At 51.3% G+C, this 25,323-nt stretch overlaps 2 long non-coding RNA genes across 2 annotated transcripts; both read right to left on the reverse strand.

The window, feature by feature from the left end:
* Positions 1-5,362: 5,362 nt before the first annotated feature.
* Positions 5,363-7,843, reverse strand: LOC129042887 (uncharacterized). Its single transcript, XR_008504227.1, has 3 exons — positions 7,707-7,843; positions 6,287-6,413; positions 5,363-6,076 (listed from the first exon to the last, which is right to left on the reverse strand). It is a non-coding gene; the product is annotated as an uncharacterized LOC129042887 (long non-coding RNA).
* Positions 7,844-14,592: 6,749 nt separating this feature from the next.
* Positions 14,593-19,472, reverse strand: LOC129043194 (uncharacterized). Its single transcript, XR_008504339.2, has 3 exons — positions 18,679-19,472; positions 17,305-17,576; positions 14,593-15,475 (listed from the first exon to the last, which is right to left on the reverse strand). It is a non-coding gene; the product is annotated as an uncharacterized LOC129043194 (long non-coding RNA).
* Between the last annotated feature and the right edge of the window lie 5,851 nt (positions 19,473-25,323).

A 25,323-nucleotide genomic window follows, 5' to 3' on the forward strand; every position in this document is an offset into this window, starting at 1 on the left:
GAAGAGTTGATAAGATGTCCTGGTGCCTGCATCTCTGGACAAGCCTCAGGCTGACCCATGTGCCTCCCTGCACACCTGTCCTCCCCACATGCCAGAGGCTGGGCAAGCCTTTGAATTACTAGCTCTGGGGCCTTGGGCAAGTTACTTTCCCTCTCAAAGTCTTTTTTTCTTCATCTACAAAATGGGGATAATAGAAATACTTTCCTCACAGTGCAGTGAGAATCACATGAGGCCATGCAGGTAAAAACTCAATATGGAGAAGGCTTCCAGCATGTATGTATGAGTGGTTGTTAACACCACCACCACCACCACCACCATCATCATCATCATCATCACCACCATCTCAAGTGGTGTTCAGTGGTCAGTGTCTGGAGAGCCATGTCGAATGGATTGAGGGCCTTGTCTGGGTTCAGCACAGGGAGTGGCATCCTTGATTAGTGGTGTGTGCACCATTATTGATTCACTAGTGGATCAGGAGTATAGAATCCATGAATTTTCCCTCCCTAAAGTAGATGACCTCTGAGATCCCATTAGTCTAAAATTGGTCTCTTCTCTACTTGGGGTCTCGGTTGCCTTCTCCATGCATGACGAATTTGGGCTGACTGATCCTTGAATTCCTTTGTGGCTCCTTAATTCTAGGACTCTGAGACTTCATGCCCTGGCTGAGCTGAACATTACCCGAAATGCCTCTCTCCAGTGAGTTGGCTCCAGCCAGGAACAGAAAAGAAGCCAGCTCCTGCCTCTTGGGGTCCTCTGGGAAGCAGCTCCCAGCTCAGCAGGCAGCTCCTGATTGTAGGCAGGGCTCCCCTGAGCCTGCACACACCACCCTTCCTGGGGGAGAGCCCTTGGCGCGTATCCGGGGTCCCAGCCTGGAGTGAGACTCAGCCAAGCCTCTTTGCTGAGCTTCTCACTCAGAAGCAGCGAGGGTCTAGGGAGATTTATCTATTCCAGGGCCGGCTGCTGAGCCCACCAGCGTGTCCATAAAATGGGCTTCAGAGCTGTCCAGACCTAAGGAGCAATGGACATTGACCGCTAAAAGGGCCTGTGAAAGGCCCTTGGTCATCTTCCCAGAGGAGAGAAGCATCGAGAACGAAGCGTGGTGTAGAGGGTGAACATCGGCCATGCCCCGCTCTGCTGGCTGCGCAGATTCTCATAACATAACGAGAAGGAAGGCACGGAGTTTGCTGTCTAAGAGGCAGAAGTTGCTTTTAGTTTCATTTCTAGAATTTTTAAAATGCCTCTTTTCTCCATCTTGAATATATACTGCAGGAGGGGGGATTTCCTTCATCCTGTTTACCAGGGTGTTACTCAGACCTAATAGTTAATATTCGTTAACTTAATGGAACAATCACGATGCCACACGGTGAGGATGGAAGGATATGGTGCTGGGAGGACCTCGGGGAAGCTAAAACCAGACAGGCCACGATCAAACTGGGTTTTGAAAGATGCATAGGATTTTATCAGGGAGCGATGAGAACAGAAGTGTTTGTTTTCTTCAGTTAGATTTAAGGATAAACATTCTGTTGATGAAACCTGTAAGACCTGTAAATAAGCTATGGTGGGAGGCGAAGCTGTGAGCCGTGGAGAAATTGGAATCAGTGTCTCGAGGTTGCCACGGGGAAGGGAACTGACAAACATTAGCGGCTTGCCTGTCTGTGCCTGGTGCTGTGCCAGGTACTCACAGGCATTCACATTTGTCAACTATCCCATGACAGGCATGGACAAACTCGGGTGCAGGCTCGGAGGACCCCAGGAACTTGCTTTGGGTCTCAGAGCTCCTCCAGCTGCAGCTGGCCCTCCTCCAAGACATGGGATCCAGCTGCGCTAACCACCGGGTTACATGAAGCAAATGGCCCTCAGAATCAGAGCCTTCTGCTGAAGCTCCAGGCCCCAAGGCCAGAGCTGAAAAACAAGCTCCAAGGCTTTTGACATTTTTTACAAAAAGTCTTTGAGCCTGTGGCCTTTCTGCTTCACTTTCTCCCAATCCACCCCATCCCTCCCGTCGTCCTCCCTTCTAGTCCGAGGTCTCAGAACACTCGGAAGCTCTGAGAGGAGGCTGGAGAAGCCCCATCCATCAGCAGCCTTGAAAGGCCCAGGCAGGGTGGAGCAGCCTGGCTGTTCCAGAGGAGAAGAGCAGCCGCAGCCCAAAGCCCTGGGGTCCCCAGCCCATTTCCCTGTCGGGGTGGGAATGGAAAGGAAGAGAGGGGCTGAGGAGGAGGGAAGATAAGCCTGCGGTCATTTGTCTTTTTAATTGGCTCAAATGCTGGGAGGAGAGCTGCCTCGTTATCCTGGCTCCGGGCTGGCCGGGGTCCAAGCACCAGGCTGCGAGCTGTGCAGTGTGGGGCTGCCCCCGCTTCCCTCGCCCTGCAGGGGCAGCCACGGGAGGAAGGTTCCGGGAGACAGGCGGGAGGCAGCAGCACGTGGTCGGGGCGGCTCTTGCTTCTCTGGCATCTCAGAAATTTAAAACAGTAATCCCAGGACTGAAATAGATGTGTTTGAAAGCATCTGTGGCATCTGGAGGCCGCTTCTAATGTATTCCCACACTCGAGGACAGAGCTGGTCCAGCAGCTAGGCCGAGAGGGGTCGGGGGGAGACACGTTTTAGAACTTTCCTTTAGAAGCGACCATACTGGTGATGTGAAAGTACCCAGGGCGACAGTAACCCCTCCAACTTCACAGCTGTTTGTAATCAACGATGCCCTGTAGCGTCTATTGTCCCATTTGGATCTCTGAAACCATCAGGGAGGAAGGACAGCTCCTTCCCTGTGTTACCGACCCAGGACACAGCAGCCCCGAGAGGCTGTGACGTGCTCAGGGACACCACATTGCAGCTGTGATGCAGACCCCGGTCTCCTAATCTGTGTGGGCTGACCAACAAGGAGGTCCGCTCCGCAAAGGAGACTCAGGTGGATGCTCGCTGTGGCGGTCCTCAGCGAGGGTTGTTGGCACAGTTTCTAAGGGACAGACAGCCTAGTTCAAGGTCCCACTCAGAGCACATCTCAGCCTGCAAGCCATTAGAGGGGAGGAAGTTCGCTTCGGATGCAGGGAGAGGCTCCCAGGTGCAGGATTGGCCCAGGGAGAGAGCGATGAGGGCAGGGAGGAGGGGAAGATGGGTGGGCCCCATTCAGTGTTGGGATTCAGGCAGCAAAAAAGTATGTTCAGCTGGGCCTAATAGATGTTTATGGGGAAAGGTCCTTGGTAAGCCGAAGGCTGCCTTTAATCCCTGGTCCAGCAAATTCCTCCATGGAGATTCCACTCCATCATGAAAACAGAGATCCCTTGCTCAAGACTCTCAGGCCCAAAGTACACAATTTAAATCTCTGAACCTGAAGCCAAGAAGACCCCTTGACTTTGCTCCCTGAAAGCTCCCAGGCCCTGTGAGGAGACTCTCAGCTCAGAATCCTCACATGGGAGAGCTGTAACTTCTCACCGACCAGGAGGCGCTGGCCTGGCCCCCCTGGCCCCGCAGCTCAGCTTCCCGTCACGGGACGCTGGACGCACCTTCTACTCCCTGCCCGCCTCCCTCACCCCAGCCACCTAGAATTTCCCCAAGGTCTCTCCACAAGGTTCACTCAAATGCACCATCCTGCCTGTGGGAGCTGATGCTTTGAAATGCTTCCTGCCTTCCCCCACCTAACCTCACCCTCCTGGGGAGGGAGGCAGGTGCCAGGCAGGATGGAGGGGATGTGGCCCTTGGGAGCGGCGGGAGAGGCAGCATCCTGGAGGGTGGTGTGGTGGGCAGGTGGAGGGGAATCGGGGCCACAGGGCCTCAGTCCTGCCTCCCTCGTGGAGCTATTGGAGGGATCCCCTCTCAGGATGACCCTTGAGCCAGCATGCAGAAGCCACGTCAGAGAAAAGTTGGAGGCAGGGCAGGGTGGCTGCAGAGAGGCCTGTGTGGTTCTGGGGCATGGAAAGGACCCAGGGCAGGGAGTGAGCTGAGCTCAGCTTTGAGAGTGTGCTGAGGAGGTGGCCCAGGCTGAGGCTAAGGGTGAAGTGACCCACAAGGGGGTTGCCCTAGCCAGGACTGAACCGGAGTCAGACTCCTAGCAAAGCCGAGGTGGGCCCGCATCACCAGGGTGGAGCATCAGGCTCTGATGGAACCGAGGGCTCACCACCAGTTCACCAGCCCCAGCCCAGCCCAGGAGCTGGACCCGACTCCCCTGATTTACTCCCCCACCCGGCCCAGGAGCTGGATCCAACTCACCTGATTTCACCTTCGTGGTCCTTGAGCCAGGGCTGGGCCTCCCAGGTGCAGACCAGTGCAGAGCCAGGGAACCTGGAGGGTTCCAGCCCCACTGTGCCTTCTCCCAGACACAATGCACCCCTCCACACTCCTCTCCGGTCACCAGCCCAGCCTGGGAGCTGCCCTGTGGGACATTGGAGGGCTCCTGCACCCCGACGCTGTGGCTGGGTTTGGCCTATGCTGGAAACTTGTCCATGTCAGGCAAAGCTGTGTGAGGGTTAAGTGGCAGTAGAAGGGTATGGATGGGTGTTGAGGAGAGAAAGAGTGGCCTGGATTTCAGTCCTGGTTTCAGCGCTGTTTGCTTTCAGATCAATGCCCTTGCTTCCTCTGAACAGTCCTACACAGGTCCCCACTTACTCTACAACTTTCTGGTCCCTGGACTCCAGTGACTGGGGCTCCTCTCATCTCCTCTGGCCCCAGGCTGGTGTCCTTCTGCCCCTGCTCATCTCCAAGGGCCCCCCTGCCCTTTGCTTGGCATCTCAGCCCTTGTGTTGCCTGGCTAAGCTGTTCCTCCATTTACAGCCCCACTGTCTTAACCTCGGAATAGATACCTCTTCCTGGTTGGACGCTGCCTCTTCTTGGTTGGACGCTGACTGCTGCGTTTCCCAAGGACAGTCATGCTGACACCCATGTCACAGCCAAGAGGAATGGAAACTCCCAGGAGTGAAGTGACCTGTCCAAGGCCACCCAGCCAGTATGTGGAGAAGCAGGGATTTGAACCTGGGTCTGCTGGAGTCTGCGGCCCAAATGCTTTCTTCACCACAGCTGCCGGCAAGGCCATCGTGGCCACGTCACACTTGTGTGGTTCACAAAGTGCTCTGACATCCGCTGTCTGTTTGCTCCTTGTTGACCCTTTAGAGAGGGACTGGGCTGGGATTCACATTCCACATTTTACCCATGAGACCTAGAGCTACTGGCTGACTTTCCCCAGGTAAGCGATCACACTAAGGAGACCAAATTCTGCTTCGGTACTGAATGGGATACTCCATGCCTTCACACTGGCTGTTCCCACCTCCTGGAATGCTGTTCCTGCCAATCTCCAATCTCTACCTATGTTTTTTAAAAAATTACTATTATGGTAAAACAAAAATAACATGGAATTTATCATTTTGACCTTGTTTAAGTACAGTTTCATGGCATTAAGTGGTATACAGTTCAGAGGCATTAAGTAATAGAGTTCAGGGGCATTAAGCAATAGAGTTCAGGGGCATTACTTCACATTGTTGTGCAACCATCACCACCGTCCATTTCCAGAACTTTTCCATCTTCCCTAACTGAAATTCTGTACCCATGAAACACTAACTTCCCATTCCCTTTTCTCCCAGCCCTGACATCTCCTGTTCTACTTCCGTCTCTATGGATTTGACCCCTCTAGGGACCTCCTATAAGTGGAATCATGCAGCATTTGTCATTTTGTGGCTGGCTTATTTCCCTTAGCATGATGTCCTCGAGGTTCACCCAGCATTGTAGCACGCGTCAGAATTTTATTCCTCTGTAAAGCTGAGGATTATTTCACTGCATGGATAGACCACATTTTGCTTATCCATTTATGGGTCTATGACCACTTGGGCTGTTTCCACTTTTCTAAATCTACCCATCTTTTAAGGCCCAGTGCAAATGTCACCTCCTCCAGGAAGCTGCACTGCACAGGGTTGCTGAGCACATCCAGGAATGGAGGGACGGTGTCACCAGGGGGCTTGCATTGAGGTCACAGCCCTTCTCCCACCCCAGCATTCCTAGGTGGCTTGAACAGGAGAGAAAGAAAAGGTCACATGGTGCTCAAAGTCTTTGCTGAATTGGAGCCTGCTGTCACATTCCTGGCACTGAAATTCACCTGTTGGAAATAACAGAAAGAATCAGACCGATAGAGTGACCTCTTCTTTCAAGAAGGAAATGTCTGTGTTAAGTTCAAGTCAGATTCTCGACTGGGCTGGAGGCCACTGGAAGGCAATGATTGGGCCTCTTGCCCCCAGTGCAGCCCCAGCTGAGCCTCTGTTTCTTCGGACACAGAGGATGACTGAGCTTGATGCTCCTGGGAGCTCACCTGGGTGGTTCAGGGCGGGAGAATTGTAACCTGGTTTCTCCTGTAGTGGATGTCTCCGTGGCCCACGCCTGTCCACGGCCTCAGAGCCTCTCCATCTACTACAGGATGAGACAGTGGGGGTCAGGTCCTGGGAATGAGGAATGAACACAGGAAAGAAAATGAAAGGAGGCAGGGAATGAGGCCACAAGCGTCCAGGAGTGTGAGACTTTCTGAAATTTTGGAGGATTGCTCTAGAGGCTTAGTAATTTTTTATTTGCTTTTAAAAAAATAATTTTAAAAATACACTTTGGCTTTTGCCTGTACATCACCGATCCACATCCAGTGTTGAGGGTCTTAAGCATCCCTTCTTCTCCCTCCTCATGGTGAAGTGAAGGGGACAGAATCGCAGTGTTGGGCGCTGGGAGGAGCCAGGGCCCCCGGGGGCTGCTGTGCGGGCTGTGGGGTATGCAAGGGCGTTATGGCAACCCTCCAGCAGGTGGCGGTAATGGGTCTTGGGGAAAGGCACCTTTTTCTAATTCAGCAACACACGCTGCCTGGGTTCGTGGTGGCTTGGGGTAAAGTGAGGGGTGTGGCTTAGACGTTACCTAACTTTACTTCAGCATTTGACGCTGTGGAGTATGACCTGCCCCTGGGTTAGCGGCTACTCCACACGAGATCTGTAGAGGCGGGTCATACTTGTGCTGCTCTGAGCCAGTGCGAGCAGACAAGTGTGACTCCAACACAGAAAGAGCTCTACAGGAACCACAGTGCCAGAGATTTATGATAGTGAGGTGCCCATCACGAGAAGTATTCAAGTTGAGGCAGATGATTATTTGTTAGTGATACTGTAGAAAGTCCTAAAACATTAGATGGGGTCGGGTTGGAGAGACTTTCAGGTTCCCTTCCAACCCATAGAGCCTACACAGCTATTTTACTAAGAGGAAAATGACGTCAAGCTCTTGAGCTCATTGAGAGAAGGAATGTGCCTTTTTTTTTTTTTTCATTATGGAGTTTCGCTCTTGTTGCCTGAGCTGGAGAGCAATGGTGTGATCTCAGCTCACTGCCACCTCCGCCCCTCTGGGTACAAGCGATTCTCTTGCCTCAGCCTCCGGAGTAGCTGGGATTACAGGCATGCACCACCATGCCTGGCTAAGTTTTTGTATTCTTAGTAGAGACGGGGTTTCACTGTGTTGGCCAGGCTGGTCTCGAACTCCTAAACTCAGGTGATGCACCCACCTTGGCCTCCCAAAGTACTGGGATTACAGGCGTGAGCCACTGCTCCCAGCCGGAATGCGCCCTCTTTGGCATCTCCTGTCCCTAGCGGCACATATGGTAATGATGTTAGTACATATAATGGGCTTTATTGAACAAGTGGGGGACAGAGAACTGGAATCAGAGCTGTAATCTGCTTAGCCGAGTGACTTGTGGGGCCCCATCTCACCTTGCAGATGGTTCTCCAATCTGGGCTGCCATCTTGAAACTCTGGGTCTGCATCAAAGAACCCCCATCTCCAACACCGGCCTCCTACCTTCAGGGACAGAGGACTGGTCAGGGCAGCAGCCCCCAGTCTCTCTTTTGTCCTTCCTGTCTCCCTCAGGAGACGGAGCATGAAAGGAATGACATTGCCACTCTGCAATGGTCTGGACAGCTGGCCTAAATCCAGTAGAGGAGTGTCCTAAAAATACCAGTCTCTGCCCCAGTGCCCTACCCCAGCCCCCACCCCCAGAAATCCCTGACAGTAACCATGTGCTGCCTCCACGTCACTCAGAGAAACCTTGGCAAATGTCAGCTGCAGTCGCTTGTAATCTTCAGGGAGGTGAGACGGTGCCAGAAGTGGCCGGTTTCTTTATCCACATCGCCCAGATATAAACAATACGGGGAAATAATGACAGGGAGATCCTTCTAGGCCAGGCTCCTGACAACATTTCTCCCTGAGTGAAGTCCTCCCCAAAGCACAGGCCGTAATGGCCCCGGGGGGTGGCAGCTTGTTACCTTATCTCCTGCAGGCAAAAGCGCCTCCGTGAAAGACATTTTTGGTGCCGTATTCTGTATGTCTCAGTAATCCTCTCATTTATGTACGCAGACAAGGAGATCAAAGCCCCTGGGGATGCATAAAACATGTCAGGGCGGGGAGTTTTACATCCATTAGAGCTGACAAATGCTTTGTCCAGCTGATGGGGTGGCCAGATAGCCACCCTGAGGACTGGAGGGCCGCGAGGAGGTGGCCTGGCTGGGAGACACTGGCTGTACGGATGCAGGTACAGAGAAGGCCAGGGAGTGGCGGGGGCTGAGAGGAGAGCGAGAGCTGGGCCCCCGGCCTTCATCAGCACCCTTATGTCTTTGATATGGACAATTGTTGTTTTCTCAATTTTTTTTTTTTTTTTTTTTTAAGACGGAGTCTCGCTCTGTCACCCAGGCTGGAGTGCAGTGGTACGATCTCAGCTCACTGCAAACTCCGCCTCCCAGGTTCAAGCGATTCTCCTGCCTCAGCCTCCCAAGTAGCTGGCAAGAGCCTCAAGGCCCTTCTGTGTGGACATCCTGGAATCACCTCTGACAGAGAGAAAGCAGGCATGGAACAGGAACGAGAAAGCCTGAGAGAAAAGACGTAGAGAAAAGGAATGAGAACAAAGCAGGCAAGAAAAGAAACTGAATATCATCAATATTCTCCTTTGAAAGTCACAGGATTGTAGAATTCACCCGCAGCCTGGCCTGTCGCCATCATGGTTGCCATGGAGTGCCCCAATTCTTCCGGGACAGGCAGGAGTGTGCTCCCCAGATCCCGCTCGGGGGAGATCCATACACAGAGGAGCAAAGTGTCCCTGAGGCGGCCAGGAGCTCTCCTGATCCCAGGAAGGCAGAGACCATTGTTCATCCCCAAATAAGGGGAGGGCTTAAGTGAGAATGTTGGGGTGTGTGTGTGTGTGTGCACACACACGCATGAGGGGTGGGGGTGCGGCACCCAGGAGCCATGCCTGCTGCTTCTCCTGGGAGCAGTAGCACAGACAGCACCTCTCGTAGGTCCAAGAGCCTGCAATGTGAGTCAGTGATATTCTTGTAGTTTCATAACTTGAGTGCATTCCCGTGGAGCCTCACGGTGACTGCAGGGCCTCATTGGATAGTCACAACTGGCTTCATGTTGCAAGTCTCACTTGGAAATGGCAAGTGCCTGGAAATCTGTTGAATTGCCAGGGAAACCTTGCCTTCAGTTCTGTAAGCTGTCCTGCCCGGGGCTGTGAGCACAGCATGGTTGCTGTAGAGGTCACTGGGCCTCACAGTGGCTTGGGCTCTTGGCTCCTCTGTTGCTGTGTCCCTCAGTGTCCCAGTACAGGGTCCATGGTACTATTTCTAGAACCAGAAGCTCAGTCAGCGAGTCCTCTGTCTTCGTCACGTGAAAGAGCCATGCAGGCCGGATCCATTGGTCGGCTGTAATCCATCCATCTCTCCTGGTGGGCCCGTTTCAACCTTAAAGCTAAGGAAGTGATGATGTGGGGAGTGCCTTCATATGGATGGGTTCATTTGGAGCTAGTCACACACTTCCCTGTGGAAACAATGTAATGCTTCCAAATCCAAAAATCTCCCAAACCCATTTCCTAAAATGCCATATATTTCCAGCAAAAAATACATTTTGTTGCAAACTTGTATGTAATTTGAATCAGCAGTTCCCCAACCTTTTTGGCACCAGGGACCAGTTTTGTGGAAGACAATTTTTCCACAGACTGGGGAGAAGGGATGGTTTCAGGATGATTCCAGCACTTTACACTTACTGTGCACTTTACTTCTGTTTTTATTACATTGTAATATATAATGAAATAATTATACCACTCACCATGATGTAGAAACAGTGGGAGCCCTGAGCTTGTTTTCCTGTAACTAGACACTCCCATCTGGGGGTGATGGGAGACAGTGACAGATCATCAGGCATTAGATTATCATAAGGAGCATGCAACCCAGATCCTTTGCACGCACAGTTCACAATAGGGGCTTTCGGCAACTCTGCTGCTTCTCACTCCTATGAGAATCTAATCCCATCGCTGATCTGACAGGAGGCGGAGCTCAGGCAGTAATGCATGCGATGGGGAGAGCTATAAATACAGATGAAGCTTCACTCGCTCACCTGCCGCTCACCTCCTGCTGAGCGACCCAACTGGCCACAGAATGGTACCAGTCCGTGGCCCAGGGGTTGGGAACCTTTAATTTAAAAAAAATAAAACAATTTGATGAACCTATCATTTCCTTTCCCCAAATACTAGTTCTTGAGGAAAATTTAATTTAATCAAAAGAATGCAGAGGTACATACAGAGACTTATGCATTCATCCAAGAGTGCTTCCAAGAACCTGCAGGTGTTGTACTGTGAAGATGGATTGCTTTTTGTTTGTTTGCTTTTGAGATGGAGTCTTGCTCTGTCACCCAGGCTGAAGCGCAGTGTCGCCATCTTGGCTCACTGCAACCTCTGCCTCCTGGGTTCAAGTAATTCTCCTGCCTCAGCCTCCAAATAGCTGGGACTACAGGTGTGCACCACCACACCTGGCTAATTTTTGTATATTTAGTAGAGATGGGGTATCATCATGTTGGCCAGGCTGGTCTCAAACTCCTGACCTCAAGTGATCCACCCACCTCGGCCTCCCAAAGTGCTGGGATTACAGGCCGGAGCCACTGTGCCTGGTGTTGCTTGTTTTTTTTTATACTGCTCCACTTCAAACAGAATACATTTTCCTTTCATTAATACAGACCCTTCACTATCTCTTATCATTTATGATTGAGGTCATTAAAAAATCTCCCTCTACTCCAAAACAAAATGATGAAAAAAGCAAGAGAAAGCAAGGTAGGGTGGGGGGAGCCCTTCTCTGAGACAACTGGATGAGAGGTCAGAGGAGACACAGGAGTAAGAGAGGATGCCCATATGGGAGCAAAGGTCTGATCTGAAGTTCAATGTGTTTTTTTGTTTGTTTGTTTTTGAGATGGAGTCTCGCTTTGTCACCCAGGCTGGAGTGCAGTGGTGCAATCTTGGTTCACTGCAACCTCTGCCTCCCAGGTTCAAGTGATTCTCCTGCCTCAGCCTCCCGTGTAGCTGGGATTACAGGCAAGTGCCACTATACCCAGCTAGTTTTTTGTATTTTTAGTAGAGACAGGGTTTCACTGTGTTGGCCAGGCTTGTCTTGAACTCCTGATGTCAAGTGATCTGCCCATCTGGCAGTGTCATGTAGAGTAACAGTGACAATTACACATTTAGAACCTCCATTGATATTGCATTGTCTTTAGGATGGAGTCTAAACTCCCAAAGGTGGTGGGTTCCTTGACCTCTCCCCAGTCCTCTCTGGCCTCTCCTCTTCACGTTCTTTTAATGTGCACCCTTCCTTGTAGCCTCTTTTAGCTCATGTTTCTGAGCCCTTGCATGAGCTTCTTCCTAGAATGTCCCTCTCCCAGCATCAGCTTGGCAAGACCCTCTACTTGATCTCAAAGCTCAGCTCAAGCACCATGTCCTATCGGAAGCCTTCCCTGATTGTCTGGCCTGGGAGGCAGGTGACTTCCTGTGTCCTTCCCTCCATTCCAACTCCTATCCAATTGTTAGGTTGCATTCCACAGCCCCTGCTAAACCAGTTGCCCATGGCATCCCCTAGACACTGAGTTTCTGGTGGGCATAGAACGTGTCTCATCCATCTCTGTATTCCTAGTGCCGGACAGCACAGCCAGTCTCAGTGAATGAGCACAGTTTAATGAATCATTGAGTAATTCATGTGCATTCGAGTGATGTACTTAAGTGCTTCCCAAATATGTCCCAAGAAATTCCATTTCCACAGAATGATAGATATTGTCGGACAAATGTTTTTTGTACAAAATTAATTTGATGAAATGCTAGATGAAGCAAATAAAACAGACATCTTTATTGCAGTGTTTTAAAAATCTTTTACTATGCTAACATGTATTAATGTCTAAGGGGCAGATATAAATTTAAGCATTTCCCAAACTCATTTGATCACTGCCATCTTTTCTTTTTTGTAAAGAAGTCCATCTTCACATAGGGTTCGAGGGTGCACGCTTTTGGGAAATTTCTTTATCAGTTCTCCTATGAAGCACGCTTGCTGGAAGACAGCAGCGGGATGGCACTTGGAAGAATGTCATCATCGCCACGGTGATGTGTGTTCTGCTTGCATATTTAATTAACCATGCATCTGCTGCACTTACATTGCCTTCTTACACTAATCATACTAGTTATTCATAATCTCTAAGATGTGTAGGAAACTCACTGAACCTCAAGCGAGGCCTTCTCTTAGGTGGGGATTCTCTTCTTTCTGGTTAGCAGATTGGATTCATTTTCCTAATTTGTGAGTTTTGCATTATTTGTTAATATTTTCCCTCTGTGCCCTTTTGCTGTACAATTATTTCTCTGGGTTTTCCATGAGTGACTCGGCAGTCACTAACTGGCCTCCTTTCCTTTTTAGGAACACACTCACCAGGGAAAGCTCCCGAGTGGCCGCTCACGCAGCCTGGCCCTGGAGCATCTCCAGGTAGCCTCACAGACTCCAGGAATCCCTGCAACTTGGGAAGGGCACCTCCCAAGGTCACATAACCCATCTCCTGCCTCCAGGAGTGGCCCCTTACTACCGTTAACATAGTGCCTGGGCTGACAGTCTTTGAGAGGTAGCTGAGTCCCACTCTCATCACTTCCCTCACCCTAGCCCTGGTGGCAGTCCCCGTCTGCTCTCAGAGCTCCCTCTCCCATTTCTCATGGGGAAAGAATTGGACAGTGGATGTGGGAGGTTTCAATCACAGTGAAAGAAACCGGGATTACTCACGGAGCAATGTCCCATCAATCACAGAGCATTAAAAACACGACCCAGAGGGATTTAAGAGCGCAGACACTGATTGTCTGCCACATTTATTCCTGGGGGAGGAGGATGAACAACATGAGTCCTGAAGGTCTTTGCCACTTGGGGCATCAGAGCTGAGTCTGCTCTGTGATGGCGATGGGGAAGGGAAGACAGTGGGTGGAGTGGGAGGTAGAAATAAGGTCAAGCAGGGGTTTTCCACTTGACCTTCTCAATTCATTCCCTCCTCAAACATCTGCTGAGCACCTACCATGTGCCAGGCACCGCCTCGGACACAGGGGACTCAGCTGCAAGTGACATGCCAGCTCTCTCCAGGCATCCACATGGCTGTCCCAGAGTCCAAAACAAAAATAACTTGTTCAGTGAAAACTTTTGAGGGCTACTAATTTGCCAAGTTACGCACCAACTTTCATTTTTTTAAAGTTTTGTTTTATTGTGATAAAATACACCTAAAATTTACCACCTTAACCATTTTTATGTGTACACTTCTATGGCATTAAGAACATTCACATTGTTGTATCATCACCGCCATCCATCTCCAGAACTTTTCCATCTTTCCACACTGAAGCTCTGCACCCGTTAAACACTAACTTCCCATTCCCCTTCCCCCAGACCCTGGCAACCTCGACTTTGTCTTTGGATTTGACTCCTCTAGGGACCTCCTATAAGTGGAATCATGCAGTATTTGTCCTTTTGTGACTGGCTTATTGTACTTAGCATGATGTCCTCAAGGTTTATCCATGTTATAGCATGGGTCAGAATTTCCTTCCTTCTTTTGTTTTTGTTTGTTTGTTTGTTTTTTGAGACAGTGTTTCACTCTTTTTGCCCAGACTGGAGTGCAATGGCATGATCTCGGCTCACTGCAACCTCCGCCTCCAGTGTTCAAGTGTTCTCCTGCCTCAGCCCCCTGAGTAGCTGGGATTACATGTGCCTGCCACCATGCCTGGCTGATTTTGTATTTTTAGTAGATACAGGGTTTCACCACATTGGCCAAGCTAGTCTCAAACTCCTGACCTCAAGTGATCTGCCCACCTCAGCCTCCCAAACTGCTGGGATTACAGGCATGAGCCACTGCACCCAGCCCCAATTTCCTTCCTTTTTAAGGTTAAATAATATTCCACTGACGGATAGACCATGTTTTGCTTATTCATTCATCTGCCAATGCACACTTGGGTTGTGATATGGTTTGGCTGTGTCCCCACCCAAATCTCATCTTGAATTGTAGCTCCCATAATCCCCACATGTCATGGGAGACCCAGTGGGAGGTAATTGAATCGTGGGGGGGCAGGTTTTTCCCATACTTTTCTCATGATAGTGAATAAGTCTCTCAAGATCTGATCGTTTTATAAAGGGGGGTTCCCCTGCACACTCTCTTGCCTGCTGCCATGTAAGATGTGCCTTTGCTACACCTTCACCTTCTGCCGTGATTATGAGGACTCCCCAGCCACGTGGAACTGTGAGTCCATTAAACCTATTTTTTTTTTTAATAAATGACCTAGTCTCAGGTATGTCTTTATTAGCAGCTTGAGAACGGACTAATACAGATTGCTTCTACATTTGGCTATTGTGAGTCATGCTGCTATGAACATGGGTGTACAACCAACATTAATTTTACTTTAACATTTACAACAGCTGCAGGCATTCGTCACTTCTAGGGGGAGGAGGGACATCCCTGAATTGCATGTCACGTGTCAGCAAAAGGGACCGACTATATACGTGCTTTGTGGCTATAGCCTTGTTCTAGTAGATCTGAGAGACAGGGAATGGAAAGTGAGAGACCCAGGTGAGCCTTGCAAGTTCACGGAGTAGAGAGGTGACATGTGAAGGACATGTGAAGGACATGTGAAGCACAGAGTGAACCAACCTCGGGCTCTCCGCCCACCTCACTTGGTGAGGCCGGGTGAGCATGTTTTAAAAAGTGAGCTGATGGGGCAGGTAGGAGCCTCTCCTGTTTCCTTCCTTCCTGCAGAGACTGCCCCATAAATGGACAGCCAGGCTAATGAAAGGCAAACCTCAGGGTCTCATCCCATTTCAGAATTCTGCAAACTCGCTAGACTAGCCATGGTGAGCATGTGAAACCCAGCTTCTGATTGCTCAGTCAGGGACTTTCCAGATCCCTCATGTTCCCATCCTAGCATCTCTGGTCACCTCTGTTTGCTGCTTACTCTAGAATGTGTGTGCAGAGGAAAAGAAATGGCAGCAAATATCGATCCTGCAATGGAGATTCTTATGAGCAGTTCTGACCAAGGAGAGGAGATCCAAACCTCCTCCAGACATCCAGATGGGTTGCCTTCTCCTTCTATGGACCTGGAGGCAGGAGCATGGGCATTAGTCCAGGATGAGTCTAATCCCAGATTAAGTAGGGGAAACACCTACCTACGCCTTAAAAACAATGCAAATAACTAGTGAGAACTTTTTAAATTCATGAAGCATTTTCTTGTATTTCATCTCATTTGTGTGAGGTTGGTGGAGCAGGTGTTATTTTTCCAATGCCCACATGAAGACCAGGACACAGGCTCAGGGCGGTTGAGTGCCTGCTCCACAGCCACACGGCTGGTGAAATCCAACCTGGGCTCTTTAACTGAGGCCTGTTTCATTGAAATTGAATGTCTGTGTCCCCCTATAATTTACACATTGAATTCTGAATTCATATGGGGCCTTTGGGAGGTGATGAGGATATGAGGGTGGAGCCCTCACAAATGGGATTAGTGCCCTTATAAAAGGGACCCCAATGTGCTCTCTTGCCCTCTTTCTGCCAGTTGAGGGCACAGCCAGAAGTCAGCAGTGTGCAGCCACCCAAACACGCCAGCAGCTGACCTCAGACTTCTAGCTTCAGAGCTGCAAGAAGTAAATTTCCATGGCTCATAAGCTGCCCAGCCTCTGGCACTTCATTATAGCAGCCCATACTGATTGACCCACCCGGAGTCCTTTATAAAGTAGAGGACTGGACTGAGGACTGGACCAGCTCAGTTCTACAGCAGTCTTTCAGCTTCAAAGTTCTGGGACACCATTGTGACACTCTCCTCACTGGCAGATGCCACAGGCTGGACTGCCCCTGTGGCTCATCCTAGGGACCTTAGCATCTTGGAAAAAGACTATCAGAGAGGGCAAAACTTCTGGGTGCTCACTGGTATTGAGTGCTTCTCTGTGCCTGGGCACTGCGTTGTGCACTGTGCAACTAACCGAATGCTCATGACCGTTCCAGGCCATGGTAGGGAGGTAGGAGGTATTATTCTCTGTTTGTAGAAGAGAAGACTAAGGTTCGTAGAGGTTCCATGAAATTCAAAGGATAATATGGGAGCATGCCAGGAGTAAGTAGAAAGCCAGGTGGGTAGCGTTCAGAGAACATCCCTGAACATGCCACATGCACAAGGTGTGTTAACACACCTGTGAGGCCCTGGGTCCTTGGATCAGGCCCTCCTAGGCTGGGATGTTGCCATTCTCAGCCAGGCCTGAGGCTCCCAGCCCAGGGAGACATGCCCAGCTCATCCAGATAGGCTGCGGATGCCTGGTGTTTACACCATCTTCACTGAGGTGACAGCCCCAAGGTTCCAACACAGCCCCTCCCAGCTGCGGGGAGAGTGGACATACCGGACCACCTGCTGGCCCCGGGCTGACCCCCCTGACCCCAAAGCTGTCCCAGGGAGACAGTTATGCGGTGGGCCCAGACCACCAACGATGCAGCCAGACAAGGCGGAGTTGAAGCAAAGGGGGAGCCAGAGGGAAGGACCCCTCAGGCTTGATCCATTCTTGGCTCCACACGGGTGTGTATGAATGCCCACTGCTTGAGTGGACAGCAACCAAAACGCTGGCCAACCTCGACTGAACACTTCACAAACACCATCTCGAGTGTCCTCACCACAGCCCAGCAGGGTGGGCCTGTTACTATCCAGATTGTGCAGCTGTGGAAACTGAGGCACAGCAGAGCGGGTCAGCCACATGCCTGAGGTTACTACGCCCTGGGGAGGGGCAGAGCCAGGACCTGCATCCAGGCGTGGCTGCATCCAGGGACCCCTGGAGCCCTGCCTCACTCCACTGCCCGGGACGGGAGCCCACTGAAATTCCCACTGGCGCCTTTCCAGCTGCCTCTGCGGTGGGAATGCCGGTGTGACACAGGCACTTGGAACACCAAGGGGGAAGATTGTGGAGTGTTTCATGGTCAGTGGGTAGAGGGCCCACCACCCATCCCACCCCAGCCCCGCCCCCCTTACGTGGCTTCCTCGACAGAACGCAGCTGTCGCCTGAGGGCTCATCCAGCCACGTGGGAGGGAACTTGTCCAAGACCACAAGTGGCCTTCCCAGGGTAGGGCGGCAGTGGTTGTAGTAACTCCTGAGTTCCCACCCTTGTCCCAGGAAGGCTGGGCACAATTGCAATTCAGCTCAAGAAACAAAGCATAGCATCCTTAGCTGCACAGAGGTCATTTCCATCAGCTCCCTGCCTCCATCCACAGGCCCGGCCTTTCTGATGAAGCCCTGTCTCATACTGCAAGAAAAGGGCAAGTCATGCATTTCGTGGGCTTCCCCCCAAGCACTATTAGGCTGAACTGTATGAAATTGCTAATATTCAATGATTTTTGATCTACAAAATTGCAGTTTTATATGGTCCAACTTCATTCTTGAGAGGTCCACAGTGGCCCAGCAGAATTTGCTGGGAAGTCCCGATTAGAACCCTTAAATCCTAAAGTATGCCAACTCCTTTCTCACATGGCTGACTCTGTCCCTGCAAAGTGCTCTCCAGGGCCAGCTGTGCTGGGAGCAGCTGGGCCCACCCTGTCGGCAAACTTTGCCAATGGGGGAACGCAGGAAGGACGCTGGACTGGAGGTCAAAAGCCTTGTGACCTGGGGCAATTCACGCAACTTCCCTGAGCCTTGGTTTCCTCATCCGTACTTTCCCACAGTGTTATCATACCATCCAGTGACCTGAGGCTTGGTTTCCTCATCCGTACCTTCCCACAGCATTATCATGCCATCCAGTGAAAGGATCTAAGTAAAGTGTCTCCCTCCAGGCCTGCACTCAGTGCCGTATAAGTCTGTGGGGAGTGAGTTGGAATCACCGAGAACCAAGTTCAGCTCAGAAAGTCTCCATGAAGATGCACGGCCAGAACAGAACGCTTCGGAATCAGCCACCCCTACCCCAGCTCCACTGCTGGGCCCTAGAGATGCCTAGGCCACCGCCAGCCACTGCAGTGGCCATGTTCACCTCTCTCCAACCAGCGCTCGGCCTGCTCCAACTCTTCTGCCCGTCTGCCTGGCTGTTATTTTGCCAGAGGCCCCACACACTTGTTCAGGCTTGCTGGGTTGAGGGTGCTCTGGACTTGGAAGATTGCTGCCCTCAACTCTAGTCCTATTCCTCTTGGACAGACCCCCACAGCCCACCCAGCCCTCTGAAACCCCACTTCTTATAACACACCTGCACTTTCACAGCACTTCCCATAACCCCCACCCTCATGGTACCATAGCCACCCGCCTTCATGACACCCCACTCCCCATGACCCACCCACCCCAGGACACACTCACTCCTGGGGAACACACGCATCCATCTTTGCGTCTTTCCTGGCCTCCCGGCGAGGGGTCCCACCACTTACCTGCCCTGGGAAATGATCCAGGCAGAATGGAGCAGCGTCTCCACCGGCCTCCGAGAGAACCAAGAAAGTGGTGAAGTTCCCCCAAATCATTTCCTCTAAGTCTTGGTCATTGTCTCCAAGAGTTAGAGGACATTTGATGAGAGCTTTCTAAGTGCCAGGTCTTGCCTTAGGTATTCACCATAACCCTAGGAGATAAAAACTATTATAATTTTCATAAAAGAAACCTGAGGCACAGAGAATTTCAGTAACTTGCCAGAAATCACAGAGGTTGAGCCCAGGCAGAGATCACTCTGCACACCTCCAGCTCTGAAGGTCTAAGGGTTCTTTCTGTGTTGAGGCCTGGAACAGCTTCCGGCACTCACCAATGGCATCAGAGCCTGGAGGGAGCTAGGAACAGATGCTCAGTCTCTGAAAACCGAGGAGACTTCTCCAAAGATCAGAGATTCCTGCTATCTAAGTTCAGTAAGGGATTTTATCCAGGATTCTCCAAAGCTCCCAAAATCTCAGACTTCAGGTGAGCCTGGACTCACAGACTAGGCTCTTGCAAAGGTGAAGGTTTGGAAAGTAAGGCTGTCCTGCTACTTTCAGGGGTATGAAGGAGCTCAAGAGAGATTAATAGAGTATTGTCAGGGAATTGCTTTGAAAGAGATTAGTGGTAAGTACATCCAGTAGGTTTCTGGAGGTTCTTGGAAGCCTTTACAAGGTTTTTCTTCCCTACTCAGGTGAAATATATTTCTCCATTTGCATTGGTTTGGCAAATCCTATTTCCTCAAAGAGTGTGCCAAAGAAACTCCACCTTGCTTTTTCAGAGTTACAAAGTTGGAAGAGACCTAACAGGGCTTCTAACCTTTCCTGTTAATGATGAGGAAGCCAGGGTCCAGAGGTTGACCCTGGTGCTGATGACGACAGTACCCGGTTCCTAACACTGGGGCCGGCTGGGTTCGAGGTGCCTGGTTTCCATGACGACAGTGCCCGGTTCCTGGCACTGGGGCCAACTGGGTTCGAGGTGCTTTGGTTTCCATGACGACAGTGCCTGGTTGCTGACACTGGGGCTGGTTGGGTTCTAGGTGCTTGGTTTCCATGACAACAGTGTCCAGTTCCTGGCACTTGGGCCAGCTGGGTTCGAGGTGCTTGGTTTACGTGACGACAGTGCCTGGTTCCTGACACTGGGGCCAACTGGGTTCAAGGTGCTTGGTTTCCATGACGACAGTGCCTGGTTGCTGGCACTGGGGCCGGTTGGGTTCTAGGTGCTTGGTTTCCATGACAACAGTGTCCAGTTCCTGGCACTTGGGCCAGCTGGGTTCAAGGTGCTTGGTTTATGTGACGACAGTGCCCGGTTCCTGACACTTGGGCCAGCTGGGTTCGAGGTGCTTGGTTTACGTGACAACAGGGCCCGGTTCCTGACACTGGGGCCAACTGGGTTCGAGGTGCTTGGTTTCCATGATGACAGTGCCCAGTTCCTGGCACTCGGGCCAGCTGGGTTCGAGGTGCTTGGTGTTCATGTACTTGGCATCTCAGGGCTTGGCATACATTTGACATCTCCTTTACTCCCATTGGGACTTCTGCTGTACCTGCTTTACAGATGAAAAAAGTGAGGCTGGGAAACCGGACAGCTGAGCTCCAGAGGCCGTGGGCCCTCCCAGGGCTCTGACTCCATAAAGGGCTCTTTCCACCTGCCCCATTGCCGGGAAAGCCGGGAAGACTCCCATTCTCTGTTACTGGGCTCAAGTTAGTGATGCCTTTGCAAGCACCACTTCTCACCACCCGCAATGGAGAGGGTCCCTCGCTCACTGCCAAGGATAAGGGGGCAGAGTGTGTCACCACTTATCAGGAGGGATACTGTGGGAGAGCCAGGGTGGCACTAACTAGGTTCACCAGGACCCCTGCTTTCCGGGCAGAAGACTCTGCAGTGACCTGTCCCTGTGTTTGCAGTCACAGCACAAACCTGAGTTCTGGTGACCTGGTCCCGGTTCTGCTGTGTATCTTCTGGTGACCTGGGTTACTTACTATCTCTGAGTGTTTCCCCATCTCTGGAGCTAGTTAGGATTGTGTAAAGATGAAAAGGAGCTGGGCACGGTGGCTCACGCCTGTAATCCTAGCACTTTGGGAGGCCGAGGTCGGCGGATCACCTGAGGTCACGAGTTCGAGACCATCCTGGCCAACATGGTGAAACCCCGTCTCTACTAAGAATACAAAAATTAGCCGGGCGTGGTGGTGAGCGCCTGTAATCCCAGCTACTCAGGAGGCTGAGGCAGGAGAATCACTTGAACCCAGGAGGTGGAGGTTACAGTGAGCTGAGATTGCACCACTGCACTCCAGCTTGGGCAACAAGACCGAAACCCTGTCTCAAAAAAAAAAAAAGATGAAAAGGAACAAAAAGCACATCCCTTGACAGGCACAGTGGTTGGCCCTAGTAGGCAGCCATCAATGCCAGGCACCATGACTGTAATTGTAGGAAGTGGGGGTTCTGAAGAATGCTCTCCTTGGGATGTCATAGCCATGGAGTTGTCCCTAGTGGCCAGAAGTCTCCTCCCCCAAATTAGGATGCTGGCCTGGGTGGAGGGGAGGGACCAGTCCTCTCGGCTGGTGAGTGCACAGCCTGGGCCCCCCAGCAGCCTCTCTGGCGCAGGGACAGGGACGATAAGCAGTGATGGACTGTTCTGAGGGCTCTGCGGCAGGTACAGGGAAGGCAGTGTGGTGTGGGGTGGCCTCCCCACTGATAACCTGGGGGAGGGTGCTATCGGGAGAGGAAATGGGCAGGGACGGGCCAGAGGGGGCCACTAGAGCCCCGGGGCGGGACCCAACCCCAGGGGTCGCGTCATCCATTCTCTGCCACCAGGCACAATTGCACCGGACCATCCATCACTGCCTGCTGGCCTGGCTTTTTTCTTCTCTGAATGCATTAATGCACTCTCACTACAGAAGACTCCAGCAATGCGGGTAAAATGCCAGCGCCCTTCCTTATCCCTCTGCGCTGACAGCCCCAGCCGCTCCCTCCTCGGAGGTCACGGGGCTCTCTTTGGTTGGTATCTCTGGGATCCCTTTGCTGCACATTTACACAAATACGCATGTGTGCGATGAACATAAAATTGTGTGTGTCTGTGTACATCATGCTGTATGTGTTTTCTGCACCCTTTCCCCTCACTTGATAGTCTTGGCTATTTGTCAAAATCAGAACCTATGGACGTGCCCATTCATTTTTTTAAGTTCTTTTTTTTTTTTTAAATATTTTCTGTAGAGATAGGGTCTTGCTATGTTTTCCAGGGGCTGGCCTCAAACTCCTGGCTTCAAGAGACCCTCCTGCCTTGGCCTCTCAAAGTGCTGGGATTATAGGCATGAGCCACCATCCCTGGGCTGCCCATTCATTTTAATGGCAGAATAGTAGTTTATAAAATAATTATGCCCTTCTAGCTGGCCCTTCGGACAATTAAAAAAGGAAAAAAAAACTGTCCCCCATTTCTTTCAGCTACCCTCTTGTTGTACCATTAAGTTGTTCCATTGTAATTACAAACAAGTTGCAGTAAACAATATCGTATGTTTATCTTTGGGAATAAGGGCATATCTTACCATAGGATAGTTTTCTAGAAATGTGGTAGCTTCATCAGTGTGTGTATGCATCAACATTTTGGAAGCCAAAAATGTCCCCCAAAAGGCTTTATCGGATTACACTGCCATTAATCTTTATGACAGCAAGAGTTTTCCATATCTTTACCAATATTATTGGATATTAGCAGTATTGCCATTTTGCCACCTGATGGTAAAAGTATCCGGCACTACTATTTCAATTGCATTTTTCCATGGACTGGTGTGGCTGGGCACTGTTTGCTTTATTTATTAGCTGTACTAGTTCTCTTTCTGTGCAATGCCCATTCTTATCGTTGGTTCATTTGTCTTTGGGTTGTTTAAGAACAGGAAGAACTTCTTCAGTTTTCTTTGCAGTAATCCTTTGTTATACAAGCACTGCAAATATTATCTTCCTGCCTGACACTTGCTTTAACTTTGTTCACAACGTCCTTCATCAGGTTTCCCTCTGCAGGATTAGCAACAATGCTATCCTCTGTTTCTAAGGGTTTAATCCACATTTTTTTTTTTCGCTGACATCCAGTAAAAATACTAACAACTTCCTTCTGTTGTATACCTAACTGTGCCGGGCATTCTGCTGAGCACCAGAGAGGTACTGTCTCGTCCACTCTGGGCAAGGCTGCTGCTTAGCAAATGTGCTTGACAAGTGAGGAAACAGGCTTAGGGAGGTGAATGCTTGCAGAAGGCCATGTGGCTGGGCAGGACTTGAGCCCACATCCATCTGGCCCCAGAGCCTTGACCACTGTGCTTCTCTTCCTTTCAACCTCAGCTGGCTTTTCTTCCAGCTCAAATCATCCTTGCCTGAGCCCTGACTGAGTGTGTAGTTTTGGATTAAGATGTTACCAGGTATGGGATATGGACAAAGAATAAGATAGTGACTTGTCCCTATTCCTTTGTGTATTTGACAAATATCCTTTGAGAGCACTTTCTTAATCTCAAGGGTGATGTGTGGGTGGAGTTGGGCCAAGTGTTCAATGCTTGGGGCTAGAAATGAGTAAGCTGAGGCCATCAGCCATTACATGGGAGCCTTGGAGATAAGCAAGAAACAACACAACCTAGGAATGATGCTGATGATGAAATGCTTGCACAATTCCACAACTGTTTCCTTCCTAGACACCCTGGTTTGGTTAGTTACACTTGTAGGCATACCCACCACAGGCACAGGTACACATGTGCATGCACACACCCCTCCCTGCTCCAGCCTCCAAGGCGCCGGGCATGTACTGTATCTGCTCTTTGGAGAGCCGAGGGCATGTAGCCCAGCCCTGCCTGTGCAAGACCAGGTCCTATTGGTCATGGGGAAAGGCCACTCGGTCCAGAGCAGTGAGCATGAGGCTAATTTTAACCAAGAGCAGTGGAGTGACCTTGGCACAGAAAAGAAGGCACCAACAGAGATGCCCCTAGATGGACCCCTGGCCCTTCCAGAGATGTCAGGCTGAGACTGGAGTGTTCTCCTTGCCCTCCTGCCTGTCCTTCCTCCCAGGCAAGGCTGTCAGCTCTGGGCAGCAGTCCCTCTTCACCTCATCAGTCCTCGGTAATCAGCCTTCAAACCCCCTGGGGCTGGCTCCCATCAGCCCCTGTCAGCCTCTGCAGCCCACAGGGGCCTGGTGGCCCAGGGGCCAAGCTGCTGATTGGAAATGGAGGAGGATGGGACCAGACTGGGAAGGGAGACCAGGGGACTGGCAGGCCGGGCTCCTGGGTGCCCCCAGGGAAGGTGCTGTCTGGCCTGGGCCTCTGTTGTCAAGGGTGTATGGGGAAAGGGAGTGTGCATATATTGACATCCTGCTGTGTGCACCCCATTGTGGCCAAAGCTTTATGACAGGACCTGCAACTGGCAAGGGGGCCAGGCCAGAGGGGAGTGGGCGGGACACAAGCCTGGCAGTGCCTGGGGCCAGCTCCAGCTCTGGCTCTTGCTCGCTGTGTGACCTGCAGCCTCAGAGCCTTGTTCCCCACCCCTCCCAAGAAGCTCTGGCTGGAGGCGGCTCTGCTGAGGCCCAGAAGGAGGCCAGGCTGACCTGGGCTTGTGTCCCAGCTGTGTGGGCTTGGCAGATGGCCTCAATTTTTGGATCCTCCATTTTTTCATCTACAAAATGGGATCAGTAACGATCTACTCCTAAGGGCGGTCGTGCTGGCTCAATGGGATCATGCACCTGCTGTGTGAGCATAGTCCCCAGCACATCACACAGCTCGGTGGCATGACCGGCAGGGGAAGTGACATCAGCATCTGTGTCTGTGAGCATGGGGAGGCCTTTGCTTCCGTCAACCAGGGTGCATGGTAGAGCTCCCTGGGAGTGGGGGTCTGCTATCTCCGCAGGGTCAAGTGAAAGCCTCAGAGGACACGAAGTCCCCAGGGTGCCAGTTGGAAATTTTCTGTGTGCACCCACAAATTTTAACATCTCCCCATGATCTCCTGAATACTCGCCCAGGGCTATTTTTTGGTCTCCGACTGATGTCAGGTGGAGCTGCCTCTCTCTGAATCATCAGTAGAGTGCCTGGCCTCCTGCATGGGGACTGGTCAATTCACCCCACCAGGGGCTGCCATACTGAGATGAGAATGCGGATCCATTAAGCCTGGTGGCCCCATCCGCACCAGATGTTTCTCTTCCTGGAACCTTTTCCACCAGGCTTTCACGAACCTTCCTGTCATCCTCTCAGCAGTTTGCTTAACCTTATTAAAAGGATTGCCCCCTGAGGGCCACTGGACAGGCCCTGTGGGTTATGTCTGCCCTGTTCCTCAAGTGCTCAAGAGCACGTTTAATCTCACTGCCCTTTGGGTCCCCTCAAGTGCTGGCCATGGAGCTGAGCTCAGGATGCAAGGACTGCCCCCCAACATTTCTAGGGATGTGATGTGGGCAACAGGCTCAGCATCTCTGCCTTTCTTCTGTCCAGACTGAACAGAGTGAAGATGCCACACCTTCAAGAGGCTGCTGTGAGGAGCCCCTGAGGCAAGGCACGGGAAACCCCTTTGTAAAATGTGGAGGGCGGTGGCTATGCCATTCTGGAAGAATGGCTGGGAGCAGTGGGTCCCTGCTCTGCTATTTATCAGCTGTGTGGCCTTGGGCC

The sequence above is a fragment of the Pongo pygmaeus genome, chromosome 7 (assembly GCF_028885625.2).
Source record: "Pongo pygmaeus isolate AG05252 chromosome 7, NHGRI_mPonPyg2-v2.0_pri, whole genome shotgun sequence".
Taxonomy (NCBI): domain Eukaryota; kingdom Metazoa; phylum Chordata; class Mammalia; order Primates; family Hominidae; genus Pongo; species Pongo pygmaeus.